Raw genomic sequence first — 20619 nt, 5'->3', positions numbered from 1 at the left:
GTTCCATTTAAAGCTGCTGAGGACAGAGGAGTAACTTCTATAAGTCTAAATTTGAACACTACATTGTGGTTTTATTCAGTAATGTTACATTAAGGTCAGTATCTCCATCTTTGGTGGATTGCTGGGCTTGAGTTTACCATTCTATGCTCTCATATTTTTAGAGCATTCAGTATCTTTGAGCGTAATCTGGAGAATATTTTGGACATTATGCGTACATTGTGTTGAGTTGTTGCCATGAACAAACATTATCATAAGTAAAGCTTTTTTGTCCACTTGTGTTAATAAAGATATTTGAATCTTAAGAAATGCTCCTGTCTGGTACATTTAGAACAGGTAGAAATGAATTGTGATTTAAAATGTTAATATTTTGACGGCCCTAGTTAGGTGAGGACAGGGAGAAAAGGTGAGCTGCTGCACAAATGATTCAGACATATGTTGCTCATTCTTTGAATCTATGAGCTAACAACCTTTAGTCAAGCCATGGAAATGTTTGCTGTTAGGGGTGTAAATCACATGTTTCTTCACGATACAATGTCGATATAGACATTTTAGACAACATTAAGTTTGGCCAATATCATAAAATCTGCCATGATACTATTTCGGTACGATTTGGTATAGGGATGTGCGATAAGATGATCTCAGATCGTGAAGAAATAGAATTTATCTGTGATCTGCTAATGCTATTTTATTGTGGAATCGGCTCTATTTCTTCTCACTCTTTGCCCCCTCTCCCCCTCCCCTTCTGCCTCCTGATGCAGCGGAGACTCACGCTGCAAGTGAAAGTTAAACTTAAGATTTAGTTCTTTCTAACTGTCTTAGCTGTGAAGCTGTGTCTTGGTTTTCTGAACCATTAATGTGCATAACAAATGTATTTGCACAATCTTTACAAAGCTAATAACATTTTTTGATGAGATCTTAAGACGGCGTCCTCCGTCTGCCAAGGTTGGAACAGGGAAGAGAGATGGCGCATACCGCAGTCAGCAGAGTAAAGCATGGCAGAGGCAGATAGCCTACTGTTTTTGTAACAGTTACAGCATACATTGTTTTGCTTTCCATTGTTTTCCCGTTTTATTTACAGCCCTTTCCACCTGACAGGTAACTTAATCGTGAGTGAAACTTTATAACACCAGCGTTGAAGGGGGAGGTGGCGATGTCCACGAGGTCCATAGATTGTCCATTATTAGAAAGTGTTTTAAACAGTAAAATCATTGATTTTCATGCATTTCTTCAGCCTGCATTTATATATGCTGCAGCACCTAATCATGCCTTTCCTCCTCCTCTCTCCTTCATTGTGAGCAGCAGGCAGGTAGTGTGATACATATACGTCACCGCTCATCACAGCCTAATTCACCGCTGTGAATTGACGTATGCATGTGCATTTTTCAAATAAAAATCAAGATTGCATTAAAAAAAAGCATACAGTCACTACTCTACAGCATAACCAAACCATGGGCCTCAAATATTGATCAAATTCTTGAAAATAAATGTTTGGGACTTAAATATACTGTGGGATAAGACCTCCATATTCAGGGTGTATATTTTCATTTTATATAAATATATTTAGATTTAATGCATTGGCAAACAGGTTGTTGCAGAAAAAAAGAGGAAAACATGACTTGTTGATTGTATTTGAAAAAAATATACAGAGAAAAAGGTTGTTTTTCTGGTCAATAACTTACAGATTTGTCTTAAAAATGTAATGAAAAAGTCATGATGAAATCAAGATTGTGATCTGGCCATAAAAACATCGTGATACGATTTTTTTTTCCCCCATATCGCCCACCCCTCATTTGGTATAGGAGCCTACGACTGATATCAGGCGGTTTTTGGTAAAAAAATTCTCTCGGTTACAGCAAAAAAGCAGTTTCTGAAATGTAGTTACAGACAGGTCTGTGCATTTGATAAAAATCTCTTTTAACAAAATGAACAGAAACCTGCATTTCATTACAGTTTTACTTTTAATGTTGTAAATGTTGGACAACTGTTTAAAATTGAGGACCCCTGACTACCTTTAAGTTAGGAACATATTATGGAAATTTTGTATTAAAATGCATTAAAACAGCAAACATTTTCAGTACCAAACATTGTTATTTCCTCATTCCCTCAGATCACTCTAAAGCACCAAGCTGGACTTTTCCTTTAACCCTTTATAATCACGATGAAAACTTTGGGTCTTTTTTTTTTTCTTGTTTTTTTTTTTCTTGAACTTATTTAAACACACTGTCTTGAACAGTTATTTCTGATATGTATCAGCCCTCCATATGGAACATAGGGGACTGTTACTGCGGCAGGTAGTGTATTTCAGGGCTGAAACGATTCCTCGAATTATCCGGGTAATTCGATTCAAAAAATTCCTCAAGGCAAATTATCAGCCTCCAGGCTTCGCTGAAATCAGTCATGTATCCATATACGGCCATGCTGTAGCCTGGACATCGCACCGTGTGTTGCGCGGCGTGCTGTGTTTCGCCACTAGCCTCAGCCGTGGGCATTAGGACCGAGTCAATGGCTAATACCAGGCAGAGCTCTGATCCTAAGCAGGCATTGAAAACTGCAGAAAGTTTGCCAGAGCCAAAAGGCGCAACATTATAATAACAAAATCAGTCTGACAGTCTCCTGATCCATCGCTACTTACATAGACGTATATTGATTGATTGATTGTTCTTCATTTACATGTCATGCACAAAAAGTGCCCAACCCTTCATGGGTTTATAAGACACCATAAATACAATTGCAGTGTTTTACAAAAAGACAAGATCATAACAATTATAAGGTTGTGTGATCTTTTTTCCTTATGCCTGCCTGCTCTGTTTGACGTGGTTTCATTCAGTTAGACCACGGTGGACTTTACATTCTTAACCTATCTCTGATATGACTTATGTCAGTGCATATTTTTAATCTTTATGTAAAACATCAGCTCTCTTTAATTCTGGCTTAAGCAGCGAAAAACATAAAACAAACAAACAGAAAAAAAACCAGACCCAAATATCTCCATTTTTTTAAGCATAACAGCCTGTTATCACTTGGTTTTATGGGGGAAAACCATCTGTCAGTTGTTTGTGTATGTTGTACTTGGTACACAAATGTTTAACTAAAAAAAGCTAACTATAATAACAGTTAAAAAGTCAGAGTAGTTCTTTTTTTTAAAACATGAGTGATATTGGTAAGAATTAGTTACAAATATCTTTTTTTATTACATATTAACCCCTTCTTACCCCCAGATGTGCATAAAAACATCAAATAAACTTCTTTTGTTAAATCAACAATTGAAAAAAATACACCGGTTATCGGCCATCAGGAGTAGGAAATTATCAGTATCGGTTAAAAAAAAATACTTATCGTGCATCAGTGATTAAAAGTGAACACTCTTTGAAAAAATCAACCATATTCCTGTAATCTAAAGGTTGACCGTTCAGACATCATCAGACCTCAGTGTGAACGATGGAGCTTTATTCTTGTTATAATGTGACATATCACATTCATGCATAAACCAGAGGATGTTCAAATGATCAAGTGTCCCTTTACTTTAATGACAAATTGGAAAATAAAAATAAACTACAATGAAAGAAATAAAGAGTTGACACCCAAAAAATGTGCTGGGAGAGGATCCCCAAAACCCCAAATATGGCATAATCTAATGTCATTATTTAACTTCCTTTCTTGTAACTTTAAGAAATGTAAACTGTCATCAGAACTTTATTGCACTTTGTAAAATGTATTTCCTTTAGAGAACCTTTTAATATCAATTTTTATTATAGAAGAAGTTCATTTAAGGGATCAGGCTTCTTTTCTCATGTACTACTTCTCTTGAAAAAGCAAAAGTGACAGATTAAAAAAATGCAGTCTTTTTTATTAGAGTACTCGATTAATCGCCAGAAGAATCGATAGAGTACTCGACTACAAAAAGAATCTTTTACTGCAGCCCTATTTTTCACACGGGGCCAGATAGGTTTGGATTTTTTTTTTTCCCCTTATTAAATAAAATCATCATTTAGAAACTGCATTTTGCATTTACTTTGGTAAATGTAAAAAATTGGTTTGATGATCCCAAACATTCAAGTGTGATAAATATGCAAAAAAATATCAGGAATCAGAAATACTTTTTCATGGCACTGTATAAATAAACAGATGGTTATAACAAGGACAGCATTTCAAAGATATTGACTACATACGTGGAAACTTTATCCTCTGTAACTAAAATCCAAAGTTTTTATGTGATTGAAGTACGCCAGCCAGTGTTGTGTGTCCATCTGACTCAAAGATAGAGCTGTATTGTGTGAGAGCCCTGGGGAGGGGGTAGTGCAGTATATCATAGGACTGGGTTCAAAAATTCTGATCAATAATTTTTGAAAAATTATCATATTGACTCATATAATCCCGTGAGCAATCTTTTGATACAGCCTTTTCCTTCTCCTAAACTTTAAACTTAATATTGAGATGTAATGCAATAAATGAATTCTCATTGACTCTAATGATAATGATGCCGGTCATGTTAATCAAACATTAGAAACTGAAATTAAGAAGTGAAAAGACTATATAAGGCTGACCAGAGATTACAGTTAATAACCTCCTCAATGATGCTTGTGAAAAAAGATTGGAGGTCAAACTGACTGATGATATCAACATTAAAATTACAGTCAGAAACTTCAATTTTGTTAGTTTTGGTGACTCCTGCAAACAAAATAAGTGCATCTAGTGTTGTATTTACTCACTGCTCATGCATAAGTAGAGCTCTCAAATTGAGTAAACATCCAAACATACACATTTTTATATACCTCAGTTTGAATCCTGTTATTGAATTGTTATTCAAGGCGCACTTGGTCTTCATGCAGTAAATTTTCTTCTGTCACTGATCCAGCAGCAGAGATGACAAGTTTGAACGAATAGAAATAGATGAAACATAAGAGTTGGAGATGAAGAATGACCGCTCATGTTTGGAGTTACAGAGAGTTAGAGCTCTGTGAGCTGAAGACGGATAAACAGCACTTGTTAAGGTTCCTACTTTAATCCATCAACACGTCCCAGGTCTAAAATGTAGATTCCATAGCTCCAGTGTTTTTCTTAAAGTAGAATCTAGAGCTGCCTGAGTTTTCACATAATGCTTTTATTCTGAAGTGGTTTCTGGGACAGTTATTTAGTGAATGAAGTCACTTTCATGATTGCTGAGCTCTTTCTATGAGTCTTGGCTAAACTTTCTCAGTGATTAATAATTTTCATTCGTAAGTGTTAGAGCCATTTGTACACTACAGAATGTTTTGTTCGATCTTACCTGATTAGAATTTAGAGACTTTAAACAGTCCTATAATGTTATTCTAAATGTTTATTTGTAGCTGATAATCGCTGCAGCTCTCCTATTGGACGAGACATGTAACGTGACACGCATGCGTTGTCAACTTGTTTTTTGTACAGCTATGGAACCCAGAGAGCACAGTAGTTTTTGACCGTGTTTACACAGTGTTTAACTGAGGTTTTGTTTTGTTTACTTCAAAGTAAGTTTGTTCGCTATGCTACAAAACCTTCCAGTAAAGTCATCAAAAGGAAGATCACGGACTGTGGCGTTTTATTCTGGAAACACGCGTCAACTACATGTTCGGGTTTGTCATCACAGAGGGCCTTTCAGAAATTAGACGGAGCCGCACTATCATTAGTCAAAAACTACGCTCATTGTGAGAACGATGCATACAGATGGACACCTCGACGCGAGGAGAAGAGAATTACTAAACAAAGTCTTCACTTACCTTGGATAAAACAAGCCTCATGCACCTTACGGATATGGAGAAGCCGCAAAACGAGTAACGAGGATTCAGTTTGCAGCCATGCAAATGGGAGATGCGCCCAGGTGAGCCTGAAACGTCACACAATCAAGCTGCGGCGATCACTTTTAAGAATTCACTTCAAGTTAAAGCTCTTTAAAGTTTCTGCGGAAATATTGTGGAAGAGTAAGAAGTTGTCGTTGTTAAGAAAAGAGGACAGTTTTGTGCAAAGAAGAGTGCAACCGTAAATAATGGAAGGTGAGGCAGACGGCCACAAGAGGACGCCCAAGCCCACAGCAAAGGCTGTAGAGGGAAAACTGAACAGGCTTAAGAATGCGAGAAAAGGCAAGTTATCCCGGCTTACTCGTAAAATGAAAGAGATTGAAACCCTAAAGAAAAACAGAGACAATGTTGAAGTTATTAAAGAGGAAGTGTTGTTTATCTGTGACAAGTTTTATGGACAATTTAGAGAGATTAATGCAGAACTGTTACCTTTTCTTGAGGAAGAAGATATAAAAGAGGATCAGGAAATCTGGTTTAAGTCCAAATGTGTGCAAATTGAGAACTTTTTACAAGAAACGGAGAAATGGATAGAAAGGATAATGACATATCCTGAAGAAGAGAACAATGATGACACTGTGAGTGATGATGATGTAGGGCCAAGTGACAGCATTTCAGAGGTCAACAGCCGCAAATCCAAAGGAAGGAGAACTGGTTCAGTGGTCAGTCGCTCATCACAAGTGTCCAACACAAGCTCTGTTCGCCTTGAGGCAGCTTCGAGCTTGAGGGAGAGCGTGAAGAACTGGTAGCACATGCTGCTTTCCTAAAGGAAAAACAAGATATAGAGAAAGAAGAGGTGCACTTAAAGGCACGCAAGGAACAGTTGGAGCTAAATGCCAAGATTGCTGCAGCAGATGCAAAAATAAAAGTTTATGCAGATTATGAAGATGGCCAAGATGGAATGACCGAATATTATGAGTCAGAGTGCAAGCTCCGAGCAGGATTAAAAGACATCTGTCAAGTTAAAGATGAGACAGTAGTGGGTTCTTTAACTGCTGTTGGCATTCAGCAATCTGCTCAGACCGCTAACGTCCCACTCAGGGCTTCAACTCAAAGAGCAGCCAGTTTAGCAGCACCTACAGACTGTTTACAGCCAGCAGTCACTTCTGATGGCATTTGTGAAATAATGCAGCGTCAAAATGACATAACAGAGATGCTAGTAAGGCAGCAACACATGTCACAACTTCCAATGAGAGATGTCCCAATATTTTCTGGAGACCCACTTAGCTACCATTCTTTCATAAGAGCATTTGAACAAACTATTGAGAGTAAGACTGCAAATCAACAAGACAGGTTACTATACCTGCAGCAGTTCACAAGTGGAGAACCTCGTGACCTAGTTTGTAGCTGTGAACACATGAGGCCAGATGAAGGTTACATAGAAGCTAGGAGACTCCTCCAACAGCACTATGGAGACGAGTTGAGAATAGCCACAGCCTTCATGAATAAAGCTCTTGAATGGCCACAGATAAAAACAGAAGACAAGAAAGCTTTACATGCATATGCTTTATTCCTGATAGGATGCAGAAACACCATGAATGATGTGGAGTTCATGGACGAGATGGACAACCCAAGCAATATGAAGACTGTCATCTCAAAACTACCCTTTAAGCTAAAAGAGCGGTGGAGAAATCAAGCATATGAGATACAAGCAAGACAGGGAAGAAGAGCCAAGCTTGTTGATGTGGTGGATTTTATCAACTGGCAAGCAAAGGTTATTAATGATCCACTGTTTGGCGATATCTTGGATGTCGGTGTAGAAGGAAAGGGGAAGCAAAGGATAAACATCAAGAGAAGTAGCCTCAAGAGTAGCTTTGCTACAGTTGTCCCTCTCGCCAGAGGTCAAAGTGGTGCTCAACAGCCCCAACAGAAGCAGCAGAATCCAGACAAATCAGCAGATGCTTTTCAAGGCCCCTGCCTTTACTGTAAAAAGAGCCACGCCCTAGAGGTCTGCGAGAAGATAAAGGAACAGACCCCCAAGGACAGAATCAGATTTCTAATAAGTAAAGGATTCTGCTTTGGCTGTCTCACACAAGGCCATCTGAGTAAGGACTGTCGCAAAAGGATGCAATGCAGGGAATGTTCAGGAAAACACCCAAGTATCTTGCATGTCACAAAAGATGCTCCAGTCTCACCAGAAAAGGATGAAAATAAGAACACAGGGATCACTAGCAAGGTGACTAGTGCCTTTGTAGAGGCAGAGAATGAAAGTAGCAGGGATACTGGGGCAGGTAACAGGGAAATTGTTCTCCCCATAGTTCCAGTGAAGATAAAGTCCAAAAAAGGTAACCAAATTATGCAGGTTTATGCATTTTTAGACCAAGGAAGCACAGCGACCTTCTGCACTAGTGAGGTTATGCAGCAGCTTAATCTGAGAGGAAGAAAGACAGAGGTCCTACTCACCACAATAGGATCTGAAAAAAGGGTGAGCATGCACATCCTGTCAGACCTAGTAGTGTGTGGATTGGAAGAGGAGAACTACATTGATCTTCCACAGGTGTTCACTCAACCAAGTATACCAGTGAAAAGGGACAACATACCACTGCAAAGAGATGTAGACCGGTGGCCTTACCTGCAGGAAGTTCGCATCTCGCACATTGAAGCAGAAGTTGGCTTGCTTATAGGCACTGACGTCTATAAGGCCATGGAACCTCGGCAGATAAACAATAGAAGTGACAGGCCATATGCGGTGAGGACTTCTCTTGGATGGGTTATCAATGGTCCACTCAGAGGTTCTACTATGGTTAACCAGGACATTGTGAGTCAATCTGTCAATCATATTTCCGTGTCTTGTGTTGAAAATTTGTTGACTCAGTTGTACAATGCAGACTTCCCAGAGAGAGGATACTACGACAAGACTGAGGTGTCACAAGAAGACCATCAGTTCCTCGACTCAGTGAAAAGATCAATGCAGGTAGTTGATGGTCACTACTGCATTGGACTACCATTGAAAAACAAGAACATGAAAATGCCTAACAACAGATCTCTAGCTGAGCAGCGTCTTACAAGCCTCAAGAAAAAGTTTCACAGGGATCCTGACTTCCATGAGGAGTATGATAGGTTCATGAGAGAGTTGTTAAACAAGGGGTACGCCACCAGAGTACCAGCAAAGGAACTAGACCGCAGCGACGGAAGAGTATGGTTTATCCCTCATCATGGAGTATTCCATCCTAAGAAAAGAAAGCTAAGAGTTGTTTTTGATTGTACTGCATCATTTCAGGGAGTATCATTAAACAGCCAACTCCTTCAAGGGCCTGACCTCACGAACAGTCTGATTGGAGTTCTAACAAGGTTCAGGAAGGATAAAGTGGGCATGATGGCAGACATCAACTCCATGTTTTACCAAGTTAAAGTGCCTGAAGAGGATTCAGATTTACTGCGATTCTTATGGTGGCCGGATGGCAACCTGAGCTCGGAGCCAGCAGACTACAGAATGTGTGTGCACCTGTTCAGAGCAACTTCCTCTCCAAGCTGCGCCTCATATGCACTAAGAAGGACAGCTGAGGATGGAAAAGAGTGGGCTACGCCTGAAGCAGTTGAGACAGTCTTAAACAATTTTTATGTCGATGACTGTTTGAGTTCAATGTCGTCAGATAAGCACGCTGTTGCACTCGCTAAGGACTTGAGAGTGCTGTGTCTCAGTGGAGGATTTCACCTAAGCAAGTGGACAAGCAACTCCAGAGCACTGCTCATGTCAATCCCAGAAGAGGACAGGGCTTCAGAGATTAAAGATCTCGATCTTGATAATGATCAGCTACCCATAGAGAGAGCGCTAGGCGTCCAATGGTGCACAAACTCTGACACGTTTCAGTTCAAGATTGAAGTACAACAAAAGCCATGTACAAGAAGAGGAATCTTGTCTGTTGTAAGTTCAGCCTACGACCCCCTTGGATTCCTGGCGCCTTTTATTCTACCCGCCAAGCTTCTCCTGAGGGAACTCTGCAAAGAGAAGAGAGCATGGGATGATGAAGTGTCTGAAGAACAGGCAAAAAGATGGAAAAAGTGGCTGGCAGATCTACAAAAGCTGTCATCCTTTTGTGTCAGCAGATGCATCAAGCCTGCAGGATTTGGTGACGTCAAAACTGCTCAGCTGCACCACTTTTCCGATGCCAGCAACAGCAGTTATGGTACTGTGTCATACCTCCTGCTGACCAACGAAAACGACCAGAAGTTCATTTCATTCCTGATTGGGAAGTCAAGAGTGGCACCTCTCAAGCTGGTCACTATCCCCAGGATGGAACTGACAGCGGCTGTAATAGTGGTAAAAATGGACAGGATGCTTCAGTGTGAGCTCCAGCTACAGCTTGATGAATCCATCTTCTGGACAGATAGTGTCACGGTACTAAAGTATATTGAACAATATGATGCTGCACGATATAAAACATTTGTCGCTAACAGAGTTTCACTCATTAAAGAAGCAACAAAGCCATCGCAGTGGAAGTACGTGAGCACAGCAGACAACCCTGCAGATCAGGCTTCAAGAGGATTAAGCGCTGAGAGTCTGCTGCGGAGTAAAAACTGGATACAGGGACCTGAATTCCTGTTAAGACCAGAGGGTGAATGGCCAGTATGCCCAGACCAACCCATTCACTTGGAAGAAGATGATGCAGAGGTCAAAAGATCAGCCCAAGTGTCTCTGATACAAACAGATGAAAGGTTGGATACAATGACTCAGTTTGTACACCACTTTTCAAGCTGGTAGACTTAAGAAAGCTACTGCTTGGCTGATGCGTCTAAAAGACATTCTGCTAAAAATGAAGCAGAAAAGAAAAGATCTTCAAGAAGAAATCTGTAACAGTGAAAACAACCCCGCTAAAGCAGAGTCCTTGCTCCGGTTAAGGATGCTCAAGTACAAACAAAGCTTTGAAAAACAAGCTCTCACAACGGAAGATCTTGACAAGGCAGAGTTGGAGTTAATTCGCTTGTGTCAGAAAGGGAAGTATGCAGAAGAGCTCAAAGTCCTGCAAGAAGGTAAGGATCAGGTGAGGAAAGATAGTCATATCTTTAAGTTGGATCCATATTTGAAAGATGGAGTACTCAGAGTAGGAGGACGTTTAAGCCGAGCTGCAATGCCCCTGGATGCAAGACACCCAGCTATCTTGCACAAGGACGACTGGATCACCAAGCTCATCCTCCGTCATATACATGAAGAGACAGGACACTCAGGCAGAAATTACATTCTGGCAAAACTGAGACAGAAATTCTGGGTGCCAAAAGCCTGCTCAGCAATACAAAGAGTAACCTCAGAGTGTAGCACATGCAGAAGATTACATGCCAAGGCAGGTGTGCAAAAAATGGCTAATTTGCCAGAAGATCGACTGTTACTAGATAAGCCACCCTTCACAAACACCTGTGTTGATTTCTTCGGCCCATTTGAAGTCAGTAGGGGTCGTGGTAGAGTGAAGAGATATGGTGTGCTTTTTACATGCTTAACCAGCAGAGCAGTTCACATAGAAGTAGCCCATTCCCTTGACACCAGCTCATGTATTAACGCTCTGCGCCGCTTTTTAAGCAGAAGAGGACAAGTGTCAGTTCTCCGGTCAGACAACGGCACTAACTTTGTTGGTGCTGAGAAGGAGCTAGGGGATGCCTTAAAAGACCTGGACCAATCCAAGATCAAAGAATCCATGCTGAAAAGAGGAGTTAAATGGATATTTAACACTCCGGCAGCGTCCCACCACGGAGGTGTCTGGGAGCGCCAAATAAGAACAGTCAGGAAAGTGCTAAGTTCCCTGTTAAAACAACAGATATTGGATGATGAAGGACTGCAGACACTCTTGTGTGAAGTAGAAAGTATCATAAATGACAGGCCTATAACAACGCCCTCAAATGACCCTAATGATTTGGAGGCTTTGACCCCAAACCATCTGCTACTGATGAGGACACAGCCAAATATTCCACCAGGTGTCTTCTCAAAGGATGATCTTTATGTGCGTCGCCGATGGAGACAAATCCAATACATGGCGGATCTGTTTTGGCGCAGGTGGACACAAGAGTACCTACCCCTCTTACAGGAAAGACAAAAATGGAACACAACAAGAAGGAATTTCAACGTGGGTGATGTTGTTCTCATCATAGACTCCTCTGCACCACGAAACTCCTGGCTAGTAGGAAAGATTGTCAAGACAATGCCAGACTCAAAGGGGACAGTACGCAGCGTCTGTGTTCAGACAAAGACAAGCACATTAGAGAGACCCATTACCAAGATATCTCTCTTGGAGGAGGCATCATGAGGATCAAGAAGACAGAGTAAGATAAAGACATTTATTTGTTTTGAACCTTAAAAATGCACGCAAAGTCGAAAAAGGGATTTATAGTCTATTAAGAAAAAGAAAAATGTCTCTATGTTTATGTTTGGTAATTGATATGTAGTTAACCTAATCAATTAGGGGCAGCCTTTTGTATACTACAGAATGTTTTGTTCGATCTTACCTGATTAGAATTTAGAGACTTTAAACAGTCCTATAATGTTATTCTAAATGTTTATTTGTAGCTGATAATCACTGCAGCTCTCCTATTGGACGAGACATGTAACGTGACACGCATGCGTTGTCAACTTGTTTTTTGTACAGCTATGGAACCCAGAGAGCACAGTAGTTTTTGACCGTGTTTACACAGTGTTTAACTGAGGTTTTGTTTTGTTTACTTCAAAGTAAGTTTGTTCGCTATGCTACAAAACCTTCCAGTAAAGTCATCAAAAGGAAGATCACGGACTGTGGCGTTTTATTCTGGAAACACGCGTCAACTACATGTTCGGGTTTGTCATCACAGAGGGCCTTTCAGAAATTAGACGGAGCCGCACTATCAGTAAGATTTGGAAGGTTGTTGGAACGAGTTGAATGTTATATCTTGAACATGATGTTGGCATTCAGTAGCGTTAAGTTGCGTTGTTAAAGGGGACATATTATGCAAAAATCCCCTCAAATACCAGAAAAATCCATTCCCTTCCACCCTTTCCTTCTCCACCTTTCAGAATATGTGTGCTGAAACAAGCCGTTCTCAGATTTTATCCTCATGATGTCCCATGGGGAGTAAGCCCCCGCCCCCAGTTTTAGTTGGCCCTCCCCGCTTGGAAGAAGGTTCCCCCCTCCTCTCCTGATCTTCCTCTCAGCTACCAGCTGAGATGCTGGATAGCTCAGTGGGTTACCCTGCTGACTTTGGCCTGGGAGCTTGATGGTTCAAATCCCAGTCAGGTCCTAAACTTTGGATAAAAGTGTCTGTAACATTGTAACATCAGCAGTGCCACATCCATTTCCTGAGAGGGGTGTGGTCAGGGGTGGAGTCAGACAGCTAATTACCATTTAAAGCCACAGAAACAATTTGTTCTGAGCAGGGCTGAAACAGAGGGGTTTTTAGACATGCAAAAATCCAATACTGGAGTGTTTTTTTAGCAACAGACTTCACAGGCATGTTTTGGGGACCTCTGAGACTGATATAAGTTTGACTTAAAAGGGGTAAAATATGTCCCCTTTAAGAGTTTGTGTTGTAAAATAAACATCAACAAATCTGTACAGCAGGGTAGGAAATTAGCACCAGCTACTGGCCAATTGTGGGTATTATTTTGTGGTGTTGGGCAAATTTTCCCACCCTACCTGCCACTGGGACTGACAAATAAGAGTAACCCAAGAGTCATTTTGTGACGGTTAACTGCATAAATGGACTCCCAGTTTTCTACTTCTCTCCCTGACTTTGTGAGCAGAACTGAACACACCTACGCCCTAACTCACCAGAGGATCCTGCCTCCTCCTCATGTCAAAGCTGGGATTTTTAAACTCAGTAATATGATTAGAGCCTGACCCATATGGGATTTTTGGGGCCAATATCCGATATGTTGACCAATATCTGATATATTGGCTGATAACCAATATATCGGCCGATATATGAAATAAGAACATTGATATACACAGGATATATACTGTACATGAACACAAATTCTTATAACACCCAAAATACACTGCCTGGCCAAAAAAAAAAAAAGTCGCCACCTGGATTTAACTAAGCAAATAGGTATGAGCCTCCTATTGGATAATTACTGCATGAGCGATTATCTTTCAGCTGGCAACAAGTTATTTAACCCCAGCTGATGCAATGAGTAACTTCTCATTTCTTAAACAATGGATTTTTTCTTCCCTAATGGCACGGGCATATTCCAAGATGACAATGCCAGGATTCATCAGACTCAAACTGTGAAAGAGTGGTTCAGGGAGCATGAGACATCATTTTCACACATGGATTGGCCACCACAGGCCATATATATATAGCTACATATTGACTGATGTTGATCAATCTGTGATACGCTATAATCAGTCCGCCCATCAATTGGTCGGGCTCTAGTCGATAACTTGAAAACTGTATGCCTGGATGATTACGTTATACCTCATTACATTATGCTGCTCATAAAATCAGAGTTTTTTGGTAAAAAATGTGAGTGGCTTGTAGATTTTTGAATCCACCTGCAGCTGTGGCAAGTAGGCAAAAAAGTCCATTTCAACCCTGCTGCACAGCTATGATGCAGTAATCAGAAACCACCAGTATTTCTGTTGTATACAGGGATATGAATAACCAGGCTTTTACATAGCGCCACGCGGCAACTCACCGCCTCCAGTAGGGCTGGGACGATTCACTTTTCTCCCGATTCGATTTTTTATGATTTTTTAGGTGCCGATTCGATTTAAATTGTGATTCTACAATATTGCTGATTTTTGCAATCTTTAGTTAGCTTTTTAAACACCAGTGAAAAAGATGAATGGTAATGATGCCTTCAGAATATACCAGGAAAAATACACATCACACGTGTATAACGATACATCACAAAATATGTCTAACTAGAGAATACAAAATAGTTATAAAATGGTCAAGTGCAGGATTTCTCAGTTTATTCACAACAGTTTAGTATCAATTTCACAGAATTTGACACAGACTGAGCTAAATACTGAACATGAAGTGCATAAAGTCTATACATATATGTGTAGTATATATATGTATAACTTATTATGTAATTTTAAGTTAATATTGAATTTAACAATGTAGAATTAAGCTATTTAAAAAATATATAGTTCTGCATCATCTCGCATTTTACGTATCTTTGTTCAGTCTGAAGATGAGGATTTTCCCCATTTGTTGCACTGAATTAAAATGCTACCGTGATTTTTTTTTTTTAAGAAAAGGGGAATAAATTATTATAGAGTGAATGTACTCCAATCCTTTATATTTCATATTTTATCAGTTTTTTATGTCATCACATAATGTGTTTGCGGAGGGAGATTATGGGAGACGAGCCGATCGTCACGTCCAGCTTTAAAGGGACAATGTGTAGAATTTGGCATTTTAGCGACATCTAGCGTTCAGATTTTAGAATGAGCCTATCTGTTACCAAAACGTCACATCACTAGGCGACGAGAGCCTGTGAAGACCAAAAAGGATTGTGAGCCGGACATCATTTACAGCAGTGACGAGGTGAGGGTTTATTCATTCATTTTTGTAACCATTATTTTTATAGATTATAGGTCAGTCTTCTTCTCCACCCGCCTTCCAGGTAGCTTTCAGGACCGGCGGGCAGGTTCGTATTTAAAAATCGCGTTTCGCTCTTTCTGTCCCCAAAATGTTGCCGTAGACAACATGGCGGTTCAATATGGCAGCCTCCGTGAGGGCGACCCGCGGTAATGTAAATTTAAAAAGCTTTTTCTAATTTTGTAAAAAGAAAACGAAAGTTTAAAGGGGATGATTGTGCACTTATTTTAACATACTTCACATAGATATATAAACATTGTATCCCATGTACACCGTTTCTGTTCGGCGAAATGCAGCCAAATTCTACACATTGTACCTTTAAGACTGATGGACTGTGTTTTGCGGAGGGCATGACGTGACGGGCCAGTGTTTCTTTCTTGTGTTACCGAAGTCGTCATTCTTAACGACACCACATGGGACAGGTCCTTACAAATAATACGACTGTGATTATGGTTGCATGAGTAGAGACATGTGGTAGCTTCAACGGGCTTGTTTATTGACGTTAGCCGTTAGCTGTAGCGCTAATGCGATGATGCCTAACTAGTAGATTCGTTGTGTTGTCTCAGTATTTTACTCTGGCGTGGCATATCTTGCAAATGACTGTCTAACTCCTGTCTAAGTTTGTGCGGTCTTTAATGTTTTTGAAGCCAAAATAAGTCTACACATCCACTATGAATGCGGCAGAAGTCGCTCTGCTGGGTAGGTACAAGCAACCGGCTTACGCAGACCGGAAGTCTCGTGTGATCTTGTTGTCTCAAGAGAGAAGAGGCAAGAGTCAACTGCCAGCTAGCGATGCCTGCTGACAACTAGCAGTCAGGGGGTGAAATTACACCACAAACTACCGCACCAACAAAGTGAATAATTAGCTAATTAATTAAATATCGATACTGCATTTTAAATATCGATACAATATCATGCCAGGAAGTATCGCGATATTTTAGTGTATCAATTTTTTGTGCCACCCCTAGCCTCCAGTCATTTTAATGAGGGAAGCGGTTTTAACCACAGCAGTAGGACCCAGAAATGGTTGCCACCCACATGAACGTGCACAGATTTGCCCTGACGCTCGGAGTTCAGCATGTTGAACTTTCTGGCAGCAGCCAATCACATTGAAGGAGGGAGAGAACCTGGAAATAGCAGGCTTCGCTGGTCAAAGCAAACAATGGAGTAGCTCATGATGTTGGTGTCGGAATATCCTGAGCTCTACAACACGGCTCTGACATCGTCAACCTTATTTTAAATATAAACACACATTCAACAACACATTAAATGCATTGGGATTTTAGTTGTACAGTGTAAAGATGTGTGTGTGTGTATATATATATATTAAAGTCCTTTTTTAAAAGCATTACTATTGGTCTCCAACTTTAGATTCATGGTAGAGAGTTCCAAAGTTTTGCCCCTTTTACAGAAAGAGCAGACTGACAGAATGAAGTTTTGTATCTTGGGACAAGACAATCACCACTGGTGGAGGATCGTGTGGCCGCTCTTTGAGAGCTCTGATGCCTGGTGGCCAGTTCAGAAAACAGTAAATATGAGAAATATAAGTATCCCGGTTTCTTATCACTGAATCTTGTCTGCACAGGTGCCTGTGATGTTCACTTTTACAACACAAACCCTCATTTTTATTTTTAAATCTGAGATAAAAGAGACCACTGTGAATTATTTTGGATGTAACACCATTAAATGCCATCATCACATTGGAGCTATGGTACTAATTTCATTTCAGCAATGTTCCAATTCTTATGAATATGAGGTAATAATAAATATAAAAATGAATCAATAAGAAAGTTTAGCTGAGACTCCGAGGCAGACCTCAGCAGTCCCGCAACTAGGGCTGCACGATTTTGGCTAAAAACAAAATCTTGATTTTTTTTCTCTGAAATCTCGATTTTCGATTACGATTACGATTTTTGGTAAAACCACTAAGGACAACAGAATAAATTATTTCAATTTTTTATTTCATAAATTGGCAAACAATTTGAATAAATATAAAGTGCAAACCTTAAACAAAGACAGATAAATCCCCCTAGGGATTAATAAAGTGACCCCGCTTTCACCAAACTTAAAACATTTACTGGAGTTCTGTGGCTTTATTAACATAAAAAAGTTCCTTTTTAATTTTTTTCCACTTATTATTAATCCTGTAGTTAAAGGGGGAGGGGCCTCGTGTTGGTCTTTGCCCTGGGCCTCCAAATGACTAAAAGCAGTCCTGCCTCACACCTGCAGCTCTCCAGACACATCGTTTCACCCTGCCTCATTCTGGAGCTTTGGTTTTATATTTCTGCTCTTTTGATGATATTTATGATCATTAGTGCATTAAAGATCAAATAAAACACCCACGTTTGGACAAATTTCACTGGATATGACGTTATCTCCACATGCGATCCGTGTGTGTTATAGGCTGCTCGTTGACGACGCACATGGGCATAATTGTCATAAGTTCGGGGTGTGAGAGAGCATCGGCAGGATGTGGCTGGAGAAATAGTTAAAACAAGGAAATGGGAAGCTTCAGTTTGAACACGGCAGCACACTTTAATGAATGAGCTTATTGAAGAGACGCAGCACCAGCGGACTTCCTCTTCTCTCTTCTCTTACACACACTCCTCCGTCGAGCGCATCCGACGGTAATATCATACAGAAAATAACGTTTAAATTTGGAAGTTAAAGCCTGTCTATGGGGAAAGGGGAGGGACAGAGGGAACAGTCAAGACAAACTATCCCACGTTTAAATAACACATCAAAAATATCTGCTTGACAACTTATTAAGGAGGTGGGATCAAGCCCAAATAAGCAACTACACTTTAGAAACAAGCCCAAAAAATCCATAACCTACGACTACCAATATTTATAAGCAGCTTTACAGAAAAACAAGCCCAAAGTCGCTTTAAATAAGCGGACTTGGCAACAATGCTGGCTACTCAGGGGCTCTGTAGTAACAGAAACAAGAGAAGAAAATAATGAAATTAATGAATAGAAAAGCTCAGAGTCGTGCTTGCCCATCAGCTTTTTGAAGTTGCCCCGGGCATTCGGGGAACCGTTAATGTCAAACCCTCTATGTTGTAAGCACGCAGCCCGGATATGTAAGAGAGAGCCGTACCGTAATTACCCTAGGTAAAGGGAAAGCTGATTTTGTGATGTTCATATTTTTAACATCATCCAAACTAAAAAATCTGATTACGATTTCGTATCAATTTATCGTGCAGCCCTACCCAACTAAATTCATTCACCAAAAATAATGGACCTGGAAACAGCTTCAGAAAAACAAGTAAGATAGCTTTTATTTTGAAAAGAACAGTTGAAAATTATGGTTTACATTTCAGGGCTTGACAGACTTAAGAGGATGCTTACTGAATGCTGTTCATCCAACTTTAGCTCACAGAGCTCTGAACTCTCTGAAACTTGTAATGTGAGCTTTACCCACGGTAAATTATGCTCACATTTTATTAATGGCTGAAAAATCAACATGTTCAGTTCACTGTTTATCTAAATATGAGCGAGTTTAGGCACAGCCAGCCAGATCACACAGATCCACTGCAGACACCGCAGCCTGGATGTCACTCACTCTGTCTGGGCAGAAGTGGACCAGCTGTCCCTCACACATCCCCAACATTTCAGAGTATCTGCAGTAAAATTAACAGTTGAATCAAGTCAAGTCTTTTGGAGTTCTCCAGGTACCAAAACCAGGTTTCTCAAAGCTGTGATACTGGCATATCCCAGTTTCTGACAACATACACATGGACAAACAGAAACCAGGATGTTAAGTGTTTCCCCGTTCTGAGATATGCACCGTTTCAGATGACAGAGAGTTGCTGTCAGAAATGACCTGTTTGCAGCCAGACTGTCTTCACTACTGCTGACAGTCAACCACATACAGTCATGGACAAAAGTCTTGGCACCCATGGAATTTTTCCAGAAAACACACCATTTCTCACAGAAATTGTTGCAATTACAAATGTTTTTAGTATAAACATATTTATTTCCTCTATGTGCATTGGAACAACAGAAAGAAACAGAAGAAAACAGCCAAAATTGACATAATTTTACACAAAACTCAAAAAATGGGCCAGACAAAATTATTGCCCCCCTTTTAAAACTGTGGGTAAATCATTTTATTCAAGCATGTGATGCTCATTTAAACTCACCTGTGGCAGTAACAGGTGCTGACAATCTAGAAATCACACCTGAAGCCAGTTAGAATGTCTAAAAGTTGACTCAGCCTTTGTGTTGTGTGTCTGTGTGTGTCACACCAAGCATGGAGAAGAGATAGAAGAGCCCACAACTGTCTGAGGACTTAAGAAGCAAAACTGTGGAAAAATATGAACAATCTCAAGGTTTCAAGACCATCTCCTGAGATCTTGAAATTCCTTTGTCCACTGTGTGTAATATAATCAAGAAGTTTATAACCATGGAGCTGTGGCTAATCTCCCTGGATGTGGATGGAAGAGAAAAACTGACAAAAGAATGCAACGCAGGATAGTTGGAATGGTGGATAAACATCCTCAGTCAACTTCCACACAAATTCAGGCTGTCCTGCAGACTCAGGGTGCAAAAGTGTCAGCTGGGACCATACGTGGTCATCTGAATGAGATGAAGCGCTATGGCAGGAGACCGAGGAGAACCCCACTGCTGACAAAGAGACATAAAAATGCCAGACTGGAGTTTGCAAAAAATGTACCTGAGTAAGCCTCAGTCCTTCTGGGAGAACATTTTGTGGACAGATGAGACTAAGGTAGAGCTTTTTGGAAAAGCACGTCATTCTACTGTTTACAGAAAACAGAATGAGGCCTACAAAGAAAAGAACACAGTACCTACAGTCAAACATGGTGGAGCTTCAAGGATGTTTTGGGTTGTTTTGCTGCCTCTGGCACTGGGTGCCTTGACTGTGTGCAAGGAATCATGAAATCTGGAGACTATCAAGAGATTTTGGGCCACAATGTAGGGCCTAGTGTCAGAAAGCTGGGTCTGAGTCAGAGGTCATGGGTGTTCCAGCAGGACAATGACCCCAAACATACCTCAAAAAGCACCAAGAAATGTTTGGAGACAAAGCTGGAGAGTTTTGAAGTGGCCAGCAATGAGTCCAGATCTAAATCCCATTGAACACCTATGGAGAGATCTCAGAACTGCTTTTGCAAGAAGCACCCTTCAAATCTGAGAGACCTGGAGCAGTTTGCAGAAGAAGAGTGGTCCAAAATTCCAGTTGAGAAGTGTAAGAAGCTTGTTGATGGTTATAGGAATTGATTGGTTTCAGTTATTTTTTCCCAAGGGTGTGCAACCAAATATTAAGTTGAGTGTGCCA

The 20619-nt window shown here is 40.4% G+C and overlaps 1 protein-coding gene across 4 annotated transcripts in view; it reads left to right on the top strand.

Moving 5' to 3' along the window:
* Positions 1-20619, top strand: part of LOC121518202 (clathrin heavy chain 1-like) — a 106987-nt gene that overhangs the window by 1813 nt on the left and 84555 nt on the right. The gene's annotated exons all lie outside the window — the stretch shown is intronic.

This window comes from Cheilinus undulatus, linkage group 2 (genome assembly GCF_018320785.1).
Source record: "Cheilinus undulatus linkage group 2, ASM1832078v1, whole genome shotgun sequence".
In the NCBI taxonomy this organism is placed as follows: Eukaryota; Metazoa; Chordata; class Actinopteri; order Labriformes; family Labridae; genus Cheilinus; species Cheilinus undulatus.
This window is presented reverse-complemented; position numbering and strand designations above follow the sequence as displayed.